At 28.5% G+C, this 19,233-nt stretch overlaps 1 pseudogene; it reads left to right on the top strand.

Annotated features, from left to right (window-relative positions):
• The first annotated feature begins 5,298 nt into the window (after positions 1–5,298).
• On the top strand, positions 5,299–9,264 carry LOC132936842 (ring canal kelch homolog; annotated as a pseudogene).
• Positions 9,265–19,233: the final 9,969 nt, after the last annotated feature.

Here is a 19,233-nt window from a genome sequence, read left to right as displayed (position 1 = left end):
GGTGACTTGTACGCGTGATCACGATGGCACCGCGTGCCGAAAGTGCTAACATTTTCCACCACTGCCAATTATGGCATTATTATAATTATAAATATAACTATAAATAATAATATGCTAATACTACGGTATAATAATAAAAAATAAATACATTTTTTTGTGGGAATTATAAGAAATTATACACTTTAGGTTTCAAATAAGATCTTATTTACGGAGACCATAATGAAGGATTTTTTTTATTTTTATATAATATATTTATATATCGTCATATACACCAATTACTTCCGAAGAACACTATTTACACTATTAAGAACACACAATAATTTCTAACTTATATATTATTATCGCTTTAACTAGTTTCTATTTTGCTACACCTATTAAAACATTCTGAATTAGATATACTAAATGTTGTTTTAAATTACATAAATATTTACTTAATATAATCAACAGTTTAATATTTAATAATATTTATTTTTTATATATTATGAATGATACAAACGGTGGGTATACCCTTAATTAATACGTAGCATGTACACATTTACCTACATTATCCTAAATACCTACCTAATTAAGTTAGTAGTAAATATATGTATAAAAATTAAAAATGTTGATATGTATTTAACGGTATGCTAAATATTTGCATTTTAATAATATAATATTAATTTATACTATTCATCAGTGATCAGTATAATAATTAACTATTGTTTACACTGTCGTGCGAATTCATGCTAATGGCGTGCTAAATATTGGCGGTATCACTTTTGCAAAAATCGCAAAATTTCTCTAATGGGCCGGGCTGGCGCAACGGTAAAATCGCCAAAACGGTTTTTTAGCCATTAAAAAATGTCGTGCGAATTCCGGTGACTGTCGTGTGAATTCATGCTAATGGCGTGCTAAATATTGGCATATATATTAAGTCGATAAGTATATTTTTTCTATTGGGCCGGGCTGGCGCAACATTGCTCCAGCCCGGCCCATTAAATTTTGAGTTTTGCAGTTAAACCAATACCATGCAAATTTTAATTTTTGTCATGCAAATTCATGTTAATTGCATGCTAAATATTGGTGCAAAAATTTTCCAATATTTCGAAATGGGCCGGGTTGTCGCAACGTACGTACATTTTTAATACAATCCAAATGTTGTTTAAATTGAAATCAAACCATAAGGACTTGTTATTTTATCTAGAGAATTATGAACCAACTGTTTATGATAACAGACACATGTACATTTTGTGAGAACGATATTAAAACTAATACAAAACTACGAAATAATATGCCCAGAAATGTTTTGAAACTTTTACTATTGTAAACATACAATAAATTGGTCTTCAATATCTCAGAAGTCTACACATGTAGGTAACTACAATAAACTGACATCCAAAATGTATTCTTGAATGATGCCCTAAGTACACAGATTTAAAAAGCTCAAAAACTAATTATATGAATTTTGATTAGATAATAGACGTAGATACCTACATTAATATTTTTCCAAAAGATATCGGCTAAATAATTTGCAGTAGAAAAGTGAATAGTTTTCATATTAAAAGTACATTACGTAATCCAACACGCGTACTAATATTACTAAATTGGTAGCTATATTCAGGTAGGTTATTGACAACAGTATTATATCATGTTCTCAATATAACTATGCAAGTAAATACAATTATTGAATTACAGTTCGTCAATTTTTAATATAAAAAATGTTCTTGTTTTTATACTATGTTTGTTGATGTATAACCTGCCATAAAATACACAGTTTAACATAGAATGTTGATCGCAGAGACAGTTGTACTCTAAAAACAACACTGCAAGGTAGTGTTGCATTTATAAATTAGTTTTTACGATATAGTAATATAATTTTATTCTGTATTGATATTATAATATGCCTATACATAAAAATATAATAGGTCATTAGTAAGGTGAACAGTTAAGTTTACTAAATTTACGGTAATGTCATCTTTATTTTTCTTATAAATTTATAATTTTAACATGTAGGACAATTAACATGAGTGATAAAATAAACATTTGGTGAAAATTTGAAATGGTTACATATTGGTTTTTGAATAATAAGCAAGTAACAAAATGGTTCCATGAAAAAACGGGTGAGTATCCAACGTCATAAAAATTTGAACTTGAAACGCTCATAAAAAATTAATTTTACTTTTTGGTTGTTATTTTTCGAGGAATCTTGTATTATATTTTCTAATCTTAGATATAAAAATAAAATTGTTTATGATTTTCTAACTCACAATAAATATAAAGGTAATTATCTAATCTTAAGATTATTATCTAGGCAACCTCATGGGCTTTTTATTATATTTTAATTTTAAAGCGAGTTAAGAGTATTAAGATGTACAAACAATTTACAATTTTAAAAGACTCATAACACGCTTTAAAATTAAATTATAATATAAAGCCCAAGCAGTTGCCTAGATAATAATTTCAACTTTAGATTTTATAAGACGTCAATTCACTCTCATTTTTAAATTAACGGAGCTTCATGTGTTCTGCTGAGCGTAAAATTTGCTATAACTGACACTTGTAAGTCGGGTATCACGTCCTCTTAATTAAGATTATTGAATGTTTAAACTAAGATTTTACAATAATTTAATTCATATATTTAAGCCAGTAAGTAGTATTATAAAAATACATTTATAAACTACTATTTGATATAAATTAAAAATAATATATGAATTTTTATTTAATTATTTTAATGGCAAATTGAAACAATCAAGATTGCATTACTATTTACAACACAGTTATTACCATTTAAATAGTCATCATGTTCTTCAGAATTAATAATTTGTATAAGTTCTACGTGACTACTGACTAGATATATGACACTCGACCACCGGTTCGGTTAGAGGTATAAAATGCAATTGGTATAAATAGTATGCAACATAAACTGTGTAAAAATGACAGAAGGCCGTGTCAGCTTTTACGAGTGTGCCAGCGTAACACAACACAAACACAGAAAAACATGTACATTCGGTACTTATAAAATTAAACATATTAGTTACACAATGGGAAAACAGAAAAATTGACATTAGAATTTGAGATTTTGAACAAGGGGAAACAAATACACAATCATAACACAATATTATGATAACACTATCTCTCGCATTAGCTTGATGCCGCCTGTTGCTCGATGCGTAGCGTTATCGATACGATTACACGAATATGAACAACACTGAACACAAACCACCCTACGCCTTGTTTGCGGCGCTAACAGCATAATAAATAATAATAATATATTAATGATTATTGATGTTCCCATGTTATACCGATAGCTATTTTACAATACGGGACGAACCCTATAATAACATGAATATAATAGTAATAGTTTTGCTTTATGGAAACGATGTTCAATTTTAGAGTGAGAATGAAGGGTCAGTATTGGTAATGCGCGTTAGACGGATGATCGGTGAGTTAAGATGGTAATTTTAGGAAGAGAAAGGTATATGGAATGGAATATATGATCGTGTACGGTGGGAGGGGATATCTAATGAGACACGGGATAGTGATTCAGGACTGTCAATTTTAGAGGAAAGAAGATTAGATAGAAATGATAAGTTATAGCTGAGTGACGAGGCTTTCTCGAAAGGAAAAAAGGTGTTAAAAAATATTCTTTTATTCTTGCCTAATAGCGAATACAGTTACTGTTAATTTATATTACTGTAGTAAACCATGTTTACTCGTATAGTTTGACGTTTCCTGGTATTAGGTATTTTTACATATTATTTTGTCCTTTGGCCTTTTTGATTTGGAAATGCGTATTCATGGATACTGAGAAAAACGTAATATGAAATATTACATTAATTATAAATGTTTTTGTAACTATTGCTTATTCATGAATATTCGGCGTAAACAACTTCTATGCATGTATTTTAGTGAGCCTATCCGGTGGCTTTGTCGGGGTCACGCCACGGATAAGAGGTCATGTGTATATAAGGGTATTAAATTAGTACATAGATTTAGAATTACTTTTTACTAGTGTAGTAAACCGACGACAGTTTACTATTATTTTTATTATTCAACTATGTGTCACTTCACTATAAATTAAACCTCGTGCCACGCCTGGTTGTTGTTGCAAGTCTCCAGATTCTGAGAATCACAAATAATCCGGTACCTATCCAACTCAAGGATTTGGCAACAACATTCACACCTGCGTCGGTACTCGTTACTCCTTCGCCGGTGCTCTTCCGATCCACCTCCTAAGTCGATACCGTGTACCTAATAGTTAAGGGAGACTTGGTATATATACGAGTCTCCGTCCATAGCAGAATTAGAATTAGTCCCATACCTCTACATGTAGTACTTACCTGGTCGTAGAGTCCGCGCACTCTACACCGCCGCCAGACTAAGTACATTCCCAGTAATCTTACGTAGATTTAACTAGTTCTCGGGCAGTAACTTAACGTGCTGTCTACAATTTTTTATAACATTTATTGTAACAAATTACTTTATCTTATTAAATAAACTATTATAACTAATTGTTGAAACCTGTGACTTGAACCTCTGTCAATACAAATCCTACCACATACAGCAACGTCGTCACAACTCAAAAATATAAGCGTTAGTGAGGGATCACTACGCTAGCTTACTGCACGTAGTTCTCAGGTACCGAGCGTAAACTCTGCCTACAAATTTTAAGTGCAAATGTATTTTACTTTGTGACTATTTTATTTTACATTATTTTATTAAACTTACTGTTTAACGTATAATACAATCTTGAATTTATTTACTATTTCCAAACATACCTTTGTGACTCTACCAATTTGTCAACAACAGGACATCGAAGCACGTCATTAAATAATTAAAGTGTAGAAGTGTAGCACGAGAGTACTACATTACGCATTATACCACTACCTATTGTGTATCGTATCATTATACATTTATACTTATTACTAGGTAGGTACCTATATTACAATATATATTATACATACGCCTTATGTTATTATAACGCCTCGTATGTGTTTATTCGTGTCTTGTTTGCCGTCGTGCAAGTACTGCAAGTACGTTCCCTTCAGACTATCGCGACGCGATATTCATCCTGTACGGCCATACGAGTGTGCGTCCCTTTTGCCGTCGCAACGACTAACCGTTCAAAAGTGTCCGCTGGCATCACTAAACAAAAATACTGCTGCAGTAGTACTTTTTCATGATTGCCCATGAATGTGTTAATTGCATTATTTTACCTATGTCATTTTAATATTTTTTAGTATTTTATAAGAGTATATTTGAATATTGTTATAGTGCTAAGACATCCAAGCACTGGACTTAATAAATATACAATTTAAAATGCAACATCTACAAGAAATTCCAATATCCACTAGTTGTGAACCAGCAAAATTTGAGTATACAAGATCTTCTTATGGGGAAATGTTTCTAGTGTTAGAATCCTCGCGTCAGTAGGTAGGAAGTGATTTTAACTGCCAGATAAACATTAGTAACAAATGTTTGTTTTTAGACATGAGGCTTTTTGTGATATTAAACTGGAAACAGATGACGGAACTATAATATGTGCGCATAAAGTGGTTTTAGCATCGGCTAGTCCTTATTTCCATGCAATGTTCACAAATTTTGCAGAAAAAAATAAAGATCTTGTTGTTATTAAACAATTATATTCTACCACCTTACAACTTTAAGTAGACTATTTATTCAGGAAAAATCATAGTCACCGAAAAAAATGTACAGTTAATAATACTATAATAGACAAACCTTGAATTAATTGTAGACAAAAAATGTATTTAAACTTTTTATTATTTATTTCTCAAGGTTTTGATACCAGCAGCTAATCTTTTGCAGTTGAACGATGTAAACGAGACATGCTGTGTATTTTTACAGAAACAACTGCACCCTGAAAATTGTCTTGGTATAAAAGCTTTTGCTGTTTTACACAGCTGTTTAAAATTATTAACAAGTTCAGAATTGTATATTCAACAACATTTTACGTATGAAATATTCTTTGTAATAATGATACTTTATGGAAATTGTATAATATATTATTGTTATATTTTTATTCTTAGAGAAGTGGTTGAGGCTGACGAATTCCTATCCTTATCATCTTAACAGTTTGTTAAGTTGATCTTCAGTGATGAGCTTATGGTGCCATCTGAAGAAAAACTAAGCAAACTAAAATTGATTATTGTTGTAATTTAGTATTAGGGAATGAAATATTAAACTACTTTTATATATAATATAATTTTTTTTTTAATTAGGACCCAGATGTATTGTTTCTCTAAAAAATATGTTATGACACAAAGGATGTCTTAAAAAATTATATTTTAATGATCTAAATACTTACAAAACACTTCTAAAATTCGTATTTGATTTTAAATTTTAAAACTGGTTAGATTAGGTTAGGTAAGTAAGGTATTTAAAAAGTTTGTTATAGCCAGGTTAAATTAAATCTTTATTTATGTTAATATTCAAACCTGTATTTTTTTAAGAGTTCATTGCAAAAAGTAAACACATAAATTCTGAATCCGTGAAAACAAACTTAACTAAAGTTTTTACCATGAGGACTTGTTATTACACTTAACAGCATGACATATTCGATAAATTTAGAATTGCAAACTGACTTAGCTACTTACACGATTCTTCAAAAGAACATTCACTAGTCATTTACATCAATGCCCTATTTGTAAGTTTATTTATTTTTGTAGGTATTTGAATGTGTTATTCGTTGGGTAAAGCATGAATTAGATTCTAGAAAATGTATTTTACCCCAATTATTGGAACATGTTCGTTTACATCGGAACATTTTATATTTCAAAAAGTACTTGAGGAACCTATTCTTAATGATTGCCCTAAATGTAAGTTTTTTCTGTAAATATACTTCTATTTTGAATGAATTAATATTTAATGTTTTTATAATTTTTAAAGGGCAAGATTATGTATTCAAGGCTTTACATTTTCATTTTCTTAAGAAAAAACAGTCAGGTCAAGTTATAACTAATCCTAAATGCAACCGGTATAAACCTAGACATCCTAGTGGTTTACTTAAAGTATAATGCTGTTATAATTTATCTCTCTTTCAAATATTTAATTGATTTTATTTTAACAGGTTATTTTAGTGGTTGGTGGATTAGGGAATATGGCTTCAGGTAGTACAGAATGGTACGATTCAAAAATCAACCAGTGGAAGTTTGGACAAAAAATGATAACACCCTTTGCCGCAGCTGGTGTAGCTGTATTAAAAGATAATTTTGTGTTTACATTGGGTGGTATTAATTTGGGATCTCCTCTTACATCTGTTGATGTTCTAGATATATCATCAGAATCAGCTTGTTGGAAATCATTTTTTGACATGTTAGTTACAAGAAAACAGTTAGGATTTGGCGTACTAAATAATTATCTGTATGCTGTAAGTTATGTTAAAATATAATTTACATTTATTTAGTTATTTCTTTTATAAATCAGATACATATTAAGTATAAATTATGTAATAAATTCAATGTTAGCGGACATTGTGGTGGTAATACTTTAAATAGTGCAGAAGTTTTTATCTTCAGTACTCAATAATGGCGTATTGTATCTAGTCTGGCTACTAAAAGAGTTGATTTTGGAGTCTGAGTACTGAATGAAGTTATATATGTGGTAAATATATTATATATAATAACTAATATTTTATGATTTTTAACTTTTAAAGGAGCACACATCACAATAAAAAAATGTCTTCAAATTATTGTTAAATGCTAAATCATTAGAGTCGGAACTACAAAAAACAATTTTGTCAATTTTAATCTAAAAAAAAATAATATTATTTACTATTGTTATCCCAATACCTAGAATAACCGCGTAACACATTACACACTTTACAAAATGATTTACTAATGTAAACATTTTGTGTTTTAATTTAAAAATATGCAATTTTTTATTCTAAAGAAGATAGTACTATCAGAACTTCATAATAACGTTTGGTTTTTTTTTTAATATTAAAAATACTAAAAGATATTTTTGTTACGTACATATATTGTACTTAGTTACAATGGTGTTGCGCATCAGTTTATTTTGATACACATTTAGTATTAGATTACCAATTACCGCAAGTCTGGCTCAACGACAACACGCGTCATTTTTCATTTTCTTATAACTCAATGTGAGTAAAAACGTTACACTTATACCATTATTCTTAGAATTTTTATTCTTTCTAATAAAAAAAATATATTATTTGTGTTTTGGGCTCCTTTAATATCCTTTAATAATCAATTTTGATAATATACTAGTATTATCAATATTTGTTTAAATAGGTACGCGTTAAAAGATTTAATCATTACATCAGAAACTGCCTTTTTTTTGCAATGCACAACATATAGATATTAATAGGGTTTATGTGTATCTGTAATGAGCACTTTCAACTTACTAAACATTTAGAGTTATCAAAAACTTTTAAAAAATATGTTTTAATTTTTAAAAAAAAATTTACATTAAAGAAATAAAAAAAATACATTACATTCATTACTTACATTCCTACTTACATGTTATTATTTTTAAAGAATTGGTGTAAAGTTTATTGTTTTTGTCTATTTAATTCTATTTTCTAAAATACCTAGTGGTTTAAATAAATCTTCCATACTTTCACTGTCTTCAATATATTTACGTAATGTTTCTAATGCAAGTGTAGTAATTTGTAATAGTGGATTGTATTGGTTGGTCTTCAAGTTCTTCTTCGCCATATCCACAAATCTCCAAATTTACATCGACATTGACATAAAACCTGATTTTGTAAAACAGTTTACGATCGTTTCTTTTTTTACGTGTCGCTATGCTTTATTGCATAGCCGTATAGTATCCAATATGTTTATTACAATTTGATTGTTATCATTTATAGCCGATATAATTTTTTTTACCATTTCTTTTCGGTAATTATTTTAAAATTATTTACTATGCTTTGGTCTAATGGTTGTAATACAGACATAGTACTAGGAGGTAAAAACTGATCTTGAATAGCATTAAAAGTCGAAGTTAAATTGTGTGATGATGAATCAGGAACTCTGAAAAGTGTAAAAGCATACATACCAAGTACTGGAGTTTGGACTACAATGGCAGACATGCATTTTCCTCGAAAATATGCAGGTAAATACTCTTATAACATTTCATAATTATTTTATGAAACAATGAATTTGAAATGTACTACATTTAAATTAAAATGTTAATATAGGTGTAGTTGTATTAGAAGGATTATTGTATGCAGTCGGTGGACGTGATATATTATCTATTTTGGATTCTGTTGAATTTTACAATCACATCACAAATACTTAGACCATGCTAGGATCGCCAATGAATGTAGCACGGTGTCATGCGGGAGCAGTAGCCATTGATAGACCACTTAATTTTTAAAATTTGTTAACATAGATGATTTTTTGTTTGTAGTTACAACAGCTATATAAATATGTTTTTATAATGTATCATAATAAATTAATTGTTTTTCTTATCATTTTATTGTAGTACAGTTTACAAAGTAGAACGTTTTTATTTATTTAAAGGGGCACTGTGGGACCTAATTTTGGACCTGGAAAACATATTTTGCCGACCCATTAGCTCATCAGCTGATTGTTTCAGGGGCCAACCTAAAGACATAAGCTTGAGAAAAAATGTATACTATGGATTCATCAAATAATTTATAAAGTTAACAAATAGATACATAAGTATTTGTTTTATATAATATGATAAATATGGTGTTTAAAATTGTTTTTTGAAAAATAGAGAATGCTCATTGCGCGAGTTGTATATTTGAATTTGTACTACAAGTTACAACATAATATAGGTAATATTTATTGTCAGTTTAAAATATTTGTAGTTATGTTGTATAATAGTTAATATAGATACTCAATTAAAATTTATAGTGCAATTGACGCCTGATAGTATGCTTAGTATTGGGTATAATTTTGGGTTAGCGAGGAGGCATCGGCACTTATTTTCGTGAGGGAGTTACAATAAAAAAAATATATAAAATAAATTCGTCATCAATTAGTTGTATTATATTAAAATTATTTTTTTATATTACGTACATTATTTTATGTAATCAGTTAATTTAGTACATACTATATCAATATTTTGCCTACTTCCAGCAGTTATAAGATAATATTTTTGATGAAATCCTTATATCCTATTACATTATTCTGTCATTTTATAAGAAGTGTTCATTCCATACACATACCTACATTCGTTATTGTCTTGTATTATTTATATTTTATTTTTATTTCCATATTATTCAAAGTTAGTAATTACAATACTCAGCTGGCCACTGTTTGGGTTTTTCAAACTACAATCTTTATTTAACAATTTAGGTAATACCTAACTTTCAAAATATAACCTATTCTGTAATACTAGTATACGCCTAAGTAAATAAAAAAAATAGAAAATGAAAACTGAACCTGATGGATAAAGACAATATGATTATATGAATACATTGATATACTACAAATTAAGATGGACTAATAGAGTTAAATAGACTATCCATATTATCATCACATATTCACATACAACATATCGGTCCAAACAACTTTCAAGGTAGGTGTACGTCATAGATATTACACAAGGTATAAAGTAGGTGTGCATAGATATTAGAGAATGAATAGGTCAAGGCAAAAAATAGAAAAAAAAGATACCGTTTTTATAAATTAAAAGCTTCTCATTATATCAGAGGATCTATAACCTAACGCTCTATTGCAGCGTGTTTCTTAAACAGTGTTCCATGGGTTCACTTCAGGGTTCCGCGAAAGGATTAAATTATTTTTTTAAGTAGGTATATTATAAGAAGTGTTTACATAAATAGTGGTTTATTAAAAAAAGAATGCTATTAATACAGGTTTACAACACATAGTTTTTGTGAGTTTACACGACGAAGTGTAAAAAAAAATTGAGGTAATGATCTCCACATCTACTTTTTTTTATATAAATGTCAATACAATTTTATTCTTGCGTTATGAACCATAAGCTGCGAAAAGTGAATTTTGGGGACACATTTTTGTATAATTTTAAGTGGTCCTGATTTTTTCTGGTTTACGTTTTTATTTTTTGACTTGTCAACATTGTCTTTTTAGATTTTGAGTGGAACGTTGAATGTATTGATTTTACAATAATGTGTTTTTTTTTTAAATTTTTTAAAATTTTTTTATTTTTGTGTCTGTCATCACCTTTTAGGACAGTAAAAGTGCTTGGATTTTCTTCAACAGTAACTTTTCTGATAGGAAAGTGAATCTAGTTGGTACTTTGAGGGGGTCAAAAGTAAAAATTTCCCAGTAGTTTTAAAAATCGACGTGAAAAACAAAAGAAAAATTAAGGAAAAACGGGAATTTTTACGCAAAATCTGTTTTTGAAAAAATCGATTTTGGTTTTTGGTGTAACTCTAAAACAAATGACCTTATAGGGACATGACATTTTTACTGAATGTTTATAATTGAATTTCCTATACACCATAACATTTTCTAAATATTTTGACTTATTTTGAGTTGTTTACGGACATTGTCAATTTCCATTTTTTTTAGTTTTTTTTCTATAAATATCAATAAAATTTTATCTGTTGAGTAAAAAAGCTTGAAAATTTAATAGAAGGCTCCTAGGTTATTGTTTCAAAGGCAAATGAAAAAAATTAAAAATCCTTAGTCGCAATTTTTATTTATAAGCATTTAAAGTTCAAATTTTGACAAAATACGGAAATATCACGAAAATTAGCAAATTATTTTGAGTTGAGAATTCATTAAAATTTTTCTTTTTAAATCTAAGATTTGAAAATATAATACAAGATTATCTATAAGTTAGTCTACCTTTATCAAAAAAAAAATTTCTACAAGAAAGTCAAATTAAATTTTTATGAGCGTTTGAAATTCATATTTTTACAACATTTGATATTCACTCGATATCTCATGTAACGATTTCCTTATTTTGTTGTAACTAAAAACGTATGACTGTAGATACTTGAAAATTTCACTGAATTTTTGTGTTAGCATTTTCTATACACGATAAAATTTTGAAAATAATTTGACTCTTTTGAGCTATTTATACAAATTATCAGTTTTAAATTTGTTTGGTTTTTTTTTCTATAAATATCAATAAAATTGTATTTGTTGGGTAAAAAAGCGTGAAAATTTAATATAAGGCTCCTGATATATCGTTCTAATAGCAGTTGAAAAATATTAAAAATACATATAATGTATATGTCAACATCGACTAGTACATGTTTATATTATTTAAATTTTTCAGCATTCACAAGGTGAATTTTGAAGGTGTATGTCGACATTCACTAGGTGATTGTCAGCACTCACCAATTGCGCACATTCATAGTAACATAGGTATCTATTGACTATTATTGATTACAACATATTATTAATTTATTTATCCCATCCTCAACAAAAATTCAACTATAAAAAAAAATGCTCTCTCCTAATTTTTAAACAAATTATACGCCCAATTCTTACCTACGCTTGCCCGATATAGGGTAATTGTGCATCCTCGCACATCAAAAAAATGCAAATTGTCCAAAACAAAATCCTCAGAATAATTGCAAATGCCCCATGGTTTGTCAGAAACGCAAATCTCCACAAAGACTTTCAAATCCAAGAAATCGAAGATCATATAAAAACATTAGCAAAAAATGTCCACTGCTCTCTTCCAAACTCATCAGATGCAATTCACTATAACCTTCTCACTCATCCAACTCATTTTCGATTAAAATGAGGTCGTCCCTACGAACTCGTACACTAAGCCACTACTCAAAACCCAAATCTTCACTCTACACATGCGCTTCTTCTAGATCTCTCTACGACCTCTCGATTACTTATAGTTATTAAATTATTGTAAATATGTAAATATTAGAATATTATTGTAATCACATTGTTACTTCTGTATATCTTAAATTACCAATTGTAAATTATCCTTAGTAGGTACTTAAAAATTTTTTTAATTATCATGTTAATACCTGTTAAAAGTAATAAGTATATTGTCAAATATCCCTAGATATAGATAGCCTTAGGCTAGGAATGTCTTAGTTTAAAATAATAAAAAAAAAATTAATTAGTATAATACCTACTTACTGTTAAAATGTTGATAAATTGAAACACTTCTACTGTATGGTATAATGTGTGATTTGGCTTATGAAAAAATTGGTTCCAATGAGCAAAATATACTTTGTCATGGTTCCACTTAAGTACCTACTTACCATACAGTGGCACAAGGTCCCAGGATCAGTAGATTATTCGTCCCCTCCCCTTCAATAATTTGGCAGTAGCATGAATGTATACCTATGTGGTTCAGTGGTGTAGACAATTGGGGGAGGGGGGGGGGGGGGGGGTCAGATCCCCTCATTGGCTTTTTATTACCTTAGTAAAAAGGTTTGAAAAAGTGGGGGATTTCACCTACCATTTAGCTATGTCGTTTTTTTTTAATCCCCCCTTCAGAAATCATGTCTATGCTACTGATATGGCTTTGTTTCATGTGTGTATATATGATGTATAATAGTAGTTGGTTGAGATATATAATATACTTACATAATTAAATTGTATGATTAACTTATATACCAACCTAAAGTAGTAAATATAGACATTTTTAGAATGTAAATTGTTAGACTTGACCGCAGTAAAAAAATATTTGTGATACTGCCATAGTAGTAATAACAAAATATTAAACCAAAATGTCTAAAATTTAAAACCTTAACCCAAATAATGAATAGTGGCAATACAATTTATTACATAGAATTTTAAGCTATAAATAAAAACTTTACGTTACGTGATACATATTATTTAAAATAAGGATTCCCGTTAAAAAAAGATAAGTTGTGTTACGCATGTTCAAAATATTTGAGTTATTAAAATTGTAAGTCAAAGGAAATTATGACCCAATATTCTTCTTAATTGTCCCATAAACAAAATTCAAAAATATGTTTAGGGTACAGAGTGATAAAGACATGATCCCTGTTTCCGTTAACACATAGTACCTATGTATTTATCTATGCATATGTATGAATGCTTATTATAAACTGTACAATTTATAATGATGCATAGTTGAACATATTCTTTAATCATATATTATACCTACGCAAGATGATGTAACAACTGATGTGGAATATCTATTATTATCCGCTTTTGAAAAAGTCCAGAATTGAGTACGTTTTCAGAAGTGGAGTTTGAATCTTCGTTCTAGACTTTTTAATTATTACGGACCTCTTGAATCTAACAGTAAGTGAGTCTTAATAACAATTGACAACCTATTTAATTCAAATTATTATTAAATTATAATCAAAAATAAAATAAATTATATCATAATTAGGTATTGTAAAATATTTAATACCTAAATATAATCTAGGTGTATATTTTACGCTGAAAATCGTTGTAAATACTGAAAATATTGAGTTGTAGGTATACAAAATATAAATATAAATAATATTATAATATTATATTATCGTACATAGGTACCTACATTACCTGTACCTTTACCACCAAACCTGCATTTTTATGCAAGCTTAAAGTGTTACACCGGCCGTATTGTATAGGAAAAACAGGTACATAATTGCAGTTTAAAATATTATTAAACGTTATACACTATATATTTAACATTGCTAAAAAGTTCACAAATTTCTGATTTCATCAACAGTTCATCGATGAAATTTTTTGATAGGTTTAACATTGCTATAGATTTCCTTAATCAAAATCCAGAAGAATAGTACAAAAATGTCAACCATCAAAGAGGAATATCATTACTTAGTCTTGTTAAAGTTGTAAATGATGCAGCTGAGAGGGGAGTGAATTAATAGGTGATTTCAATGACAAAATTACTAAAGACGAGGAACAAAAACAATTTTTGATGCAAATAGTTTATGACTATCAGCCTAAGTATACTAATGCGAACCGACGCGACGTACACTTTCAAAACAAATTTGATAGTTGAATACAGTTTAAAATTTTAGATTATAAGTTCTAATTTAAATAATATACCACTTAAGATCTGAGATCTTTTTCTCCAATATATGTATTTTTTAAATAAATTCATTGTCTACAAATAATGTATTGTACACTTTTTTATTAATTACAATAATTTTTTAGGTATATGAAAAAATGTAAATACACCCTGTGAGGATCTGGAGTTTTTGTCCTCACAGAAACTACCCACGAGCGAGGGGGAACACCTCTCTCGTGACCTACAAGCCGCACCGCGTGTAGGATCTAAGGCCAAGTTGGTGGAACTCGTAGGTCTTAAACATGCAGTGGCAAATGAATGCCAGAGATTTATATAATAAAGGGGAAAAAGTATTAGTTGTATTAGTTGAGAAAAGTGAACTAATAAGGGTAAAGTTTAAGGTAATCATGAGGTTTTTATATTTTATATAGAGTAAATAACAGTTATAATAATATTGGCAATCATAAATAATAATAATTTGGCATTCACACATGTGAATAATAAAGTTTGATTTGAATAATATAATATAATAATTTGGCACATGGCAGGTGTGGGAAAAGTAGCGTCACCAGTGGTTGCGAGAAAAGTGTTTTTGAATCGGTGACGGAGCATCGTGTTTGTTGTGGAAGTAGGGCAGGTCAGTGTCGGCGTTTTTATCGTTATTTTACAATTAATTAATTTTCGGAGACATGTTGTCCTGCAGTCCGTGCCGGCGGACGCGACAAAAGCGCCTACAGCAACGGGTGGCGAATAGCCGCGACCCATCAACGCCGAACACTGTGTGATGTGGGGGTCGGGGAGTATGGATTGCATAACGCTGTGGTGGTTTTGTATTAAACGCGTAATAACTTATTTATACTGTTATATAATAATATTGATACTCATGATAATAACTTAGAAAAGGTATGCTCGGGGATCATCGTATTATTATAATAATGTTGAAAATTCTGTGACGTTACAACCCTCTTAAAAGAAATGTCAACCCTTTTGAAGCACGTCTTAGGGTTATACTATCGTTATCAAATTACACAGATATTATTATTTATAGTTTAGTTTTAAATTCGAAGTTGGTGCTGTTAAAATGTTGATCTTTATTTTTAAGAACTACCCTAAGGTATACAAAATATAAATATAAATAATATTATAATATTAGGTATATTGTATAATATTAGGTACCTACCTCCATTTTGTGCAAACATAAAATCTTGCACCGGCGTATTGTGTAGGCAAAATGGGTACATTACGGTAGTTTTCAATATTATCCATAATCATTACACTTCGTCAAAATTTCGTTCGCTGATAGAAATTGTTTGTTCACAAACCAAACCGCATGTCCGCATCGTACCCCGCCGTAGATACCCGAAGACTTTACTTATCAAAGATAATAATATTTTTAAAAATTAACTACATTTATACTTAAATAAATGTTTTCACAATTTAATTTTTTCTAAAAAACACATTTAAAAATTGGCTATTTTGAATTTGTCAAAAATAATTTTATCAAATTTAAATTTTTAATTTCTGCATTAATACATGAAAATTGTATTACATGTAGCGCAAGCGTCTGTAAATAATATATAAAAAAATTAAAATTAAAAAATATTGATTAGAACAAGTTATTTAATTTATCAAGTCTTCTTCTACAACAATCTGTAAAATCGTATGTTAGGTATTGAAACAGATTTTAAGCCTGGAAAGCATCGTTTATATTGTTTATAATGTTCCAAAAAAAAAGTCCTAGACATATCCACATGCTGACCTTGCCTATACGCATTTATAAATCACATTACACATAACTTTATGTCACTTTATAACAGTTATAAATAATAGTGCAATGATGTGTTTATTTTTTTTTATAAAATACAGTTTTAATTTTTAACCCAGTTAAAATTAATTTAAATTTAAAAAAAACTGTAACAAGAAGCAGTAGTATTATAATATGTGGAATGACGAATACAACTAGATACTGATATCATGAATGTGCTTTTGGAAAACTTACGATCGCCGGTAATAACTCACAATCACATAGCACCTGCTAGTACCTACCATCGTTAAAAATCAATAATATATTATATTCTCATCCGTGGAGAGATTAAATATGTATTATTTTTAAAATGATGTGTGTTTTTTTAATATATTTATTAGTTTATACATGAAATTAAATTAAAAACGAATAATAATTATTTATTGTACAGACTAGAATTTTTTTCCTAATACTTGTTATTGATTTTTCACGACAAAATACAATTTTTACAATATTTTGGGTCTTATTTGAACTAGGTTTATTTATAAAATATACTTTTAATTGTTTACTTATTTTAGTTTTTTTCCATTTATCTATATATAGGAAGTTACATTTTATTTGTAAGTAAAAAGCTTGAAAAATTAAATACATGGTCCTTAATTTGTTTTTATACCAGATAAAAAATATCGAAAATACATAACCATTTTAACATAAATTTTGTACACATGTTATTATTTTCTAACTGATTTAAAGTAATGCTTTGTTTATCACCACAGAAAAAAATAAAAAGTAAAAATTATCTAATTCCCAGTAGGTAAATATTATTATCATAGATATATACAACAACTAGATAACCGTCTTTATACCACAGTTGTGACCAATGTTGAAGCCGGCCGCCATTTATAAAGCAGGCAATGTTTACATTTGTTTTACATTTATTCATATAAATATATACTTATATATAATGTGATAGTATAGATTAACATATCCTTTAATAATATATTATACCTACGCGGGATGATTTAACAACTGATGTGCAATACCTATTGTTGTTTAATCATAATCCGCTTTTGAAAATGTCCAGAATAGAGAACGGTTTTAGAAGTGGAGTTTGAATCTTCATTCTAGGCTTTTTAGTTCTTACAGTCCTCCTAGATCTAACAGTAGGTAAGTCTTGATAACAATTGACAACCTATTTGATTCAAGTTTATTATTATATTATGATCAAAAATAAAATAAAATATATCATAATTATTGTAAAATATTTAATACCTAAATATAATCTAGGATTATCATTGGAAATACTGAAAATATTAAGGTGTAGGTATACAATAAATATATTGTTAAATAACTTATTATCTTATTATTGTAATTCTTAAATTCTTATATTAGGTGATTATAACCTTCCTGGTTTATTTTGTGGTAAAATAGATTTAAAATTTTTATTTAAACTTGTAAATGGATACACTGACTGTCCAGAACTATTAAGGTTTCTCAATTTTAACGTTCCTCTACTAATATTTTTTAAATAGGTTCTCAAAGAACAAATTATTCTTTATCTTCACCTATCAACAGAATTATGTCATTAGCAAACGATATCAACATTGATTTTTTTAATTTTACTTCCTTGGAATCTTTTAATAATTATGTTAATAGATTTTTATGTTTTTAATGTAATTGTATTATTATTATTATTGTTTATTATTTGTATTATTAATATCATAGTCAATATTGTAGTATTAGGATTTAAATAAATAAATAATTTATAAAATATTATAATATTATATTATTGTATATAAGTACCTGCATTTTGTGCAAGCATAAAGTGTTGTGCCGGCGTATTGTATATGCAAAATAGGTACATAACTGCAGTTTTCAATATTATCCTTAATGATTACATTTTAGCTCGTCAAAATATCATTCCCCGATAGTATGTGTAGGCTCACAAACCAAACCACATCGTACCCCGCCGTAGGTACCCAAATACTTAACTCATCAAAAATAATTATATTTGAAAAAAACTACATTACTCAAATACATTTTTTTACAATTAAAATTATTCTAAAAAAAAACAGATTTACAAATTGGCTATTATGAATTTCCAACAAAAATTTACATCAGATTTAAATTTTTAATTTCAACATTAATATAATATGAAAAATGTTATACTTACGTGTAACGCAAGCGTCTGTAAATTATATAAAAAAAAATTAAAATTAAAGATATTGATCAGAACAAGTTATTTTATTTGACAAGTCTTCCTGTTGTACTCTGTAGAATCGTACGTCACTGAAACACATTTTAAGCTTGGAAAGCATCGTCTATATTGTTCCAAAAAAAGATTCAAAAGTCATTAACAACCGGGCCCTATTTATAAAGTGTAACTAGAAAAAAAGACCCCTCCATTACTTAGGTCCTAGGCACTTTATTATAAATTCAGTCTTATTATACAATTAACTGTAGGTATTTCTATGATAAACAATTTAAACCTATAAGACCACATTGTTTTAACCACATGCTCTAAAAATTTGACTTCTTTTAGTTTTTTTCTATTTATATAATATAATAACATTTTATTTGTGAGTAAAACAGTT

The sequence above is a fragment of the Metopolophium dirhodum genome, chromosome 1, assembly GCF_019925205.1.
Source record: "Metopolophium dirhodum isolate CAU chromosome 1, ASM1992520v1, whole genome shotgun sequence".
NCBI lineage: Eukaryota > Metazoa > Arthropoda > Insecta > Hemiptera > Aphididae > Metopolophium > Metopolophium dirhodum.
Note: the sequence above shows the minus strand (reverse complement) of the source record. Positions and strands in the feature narration are given on the sequence as shown.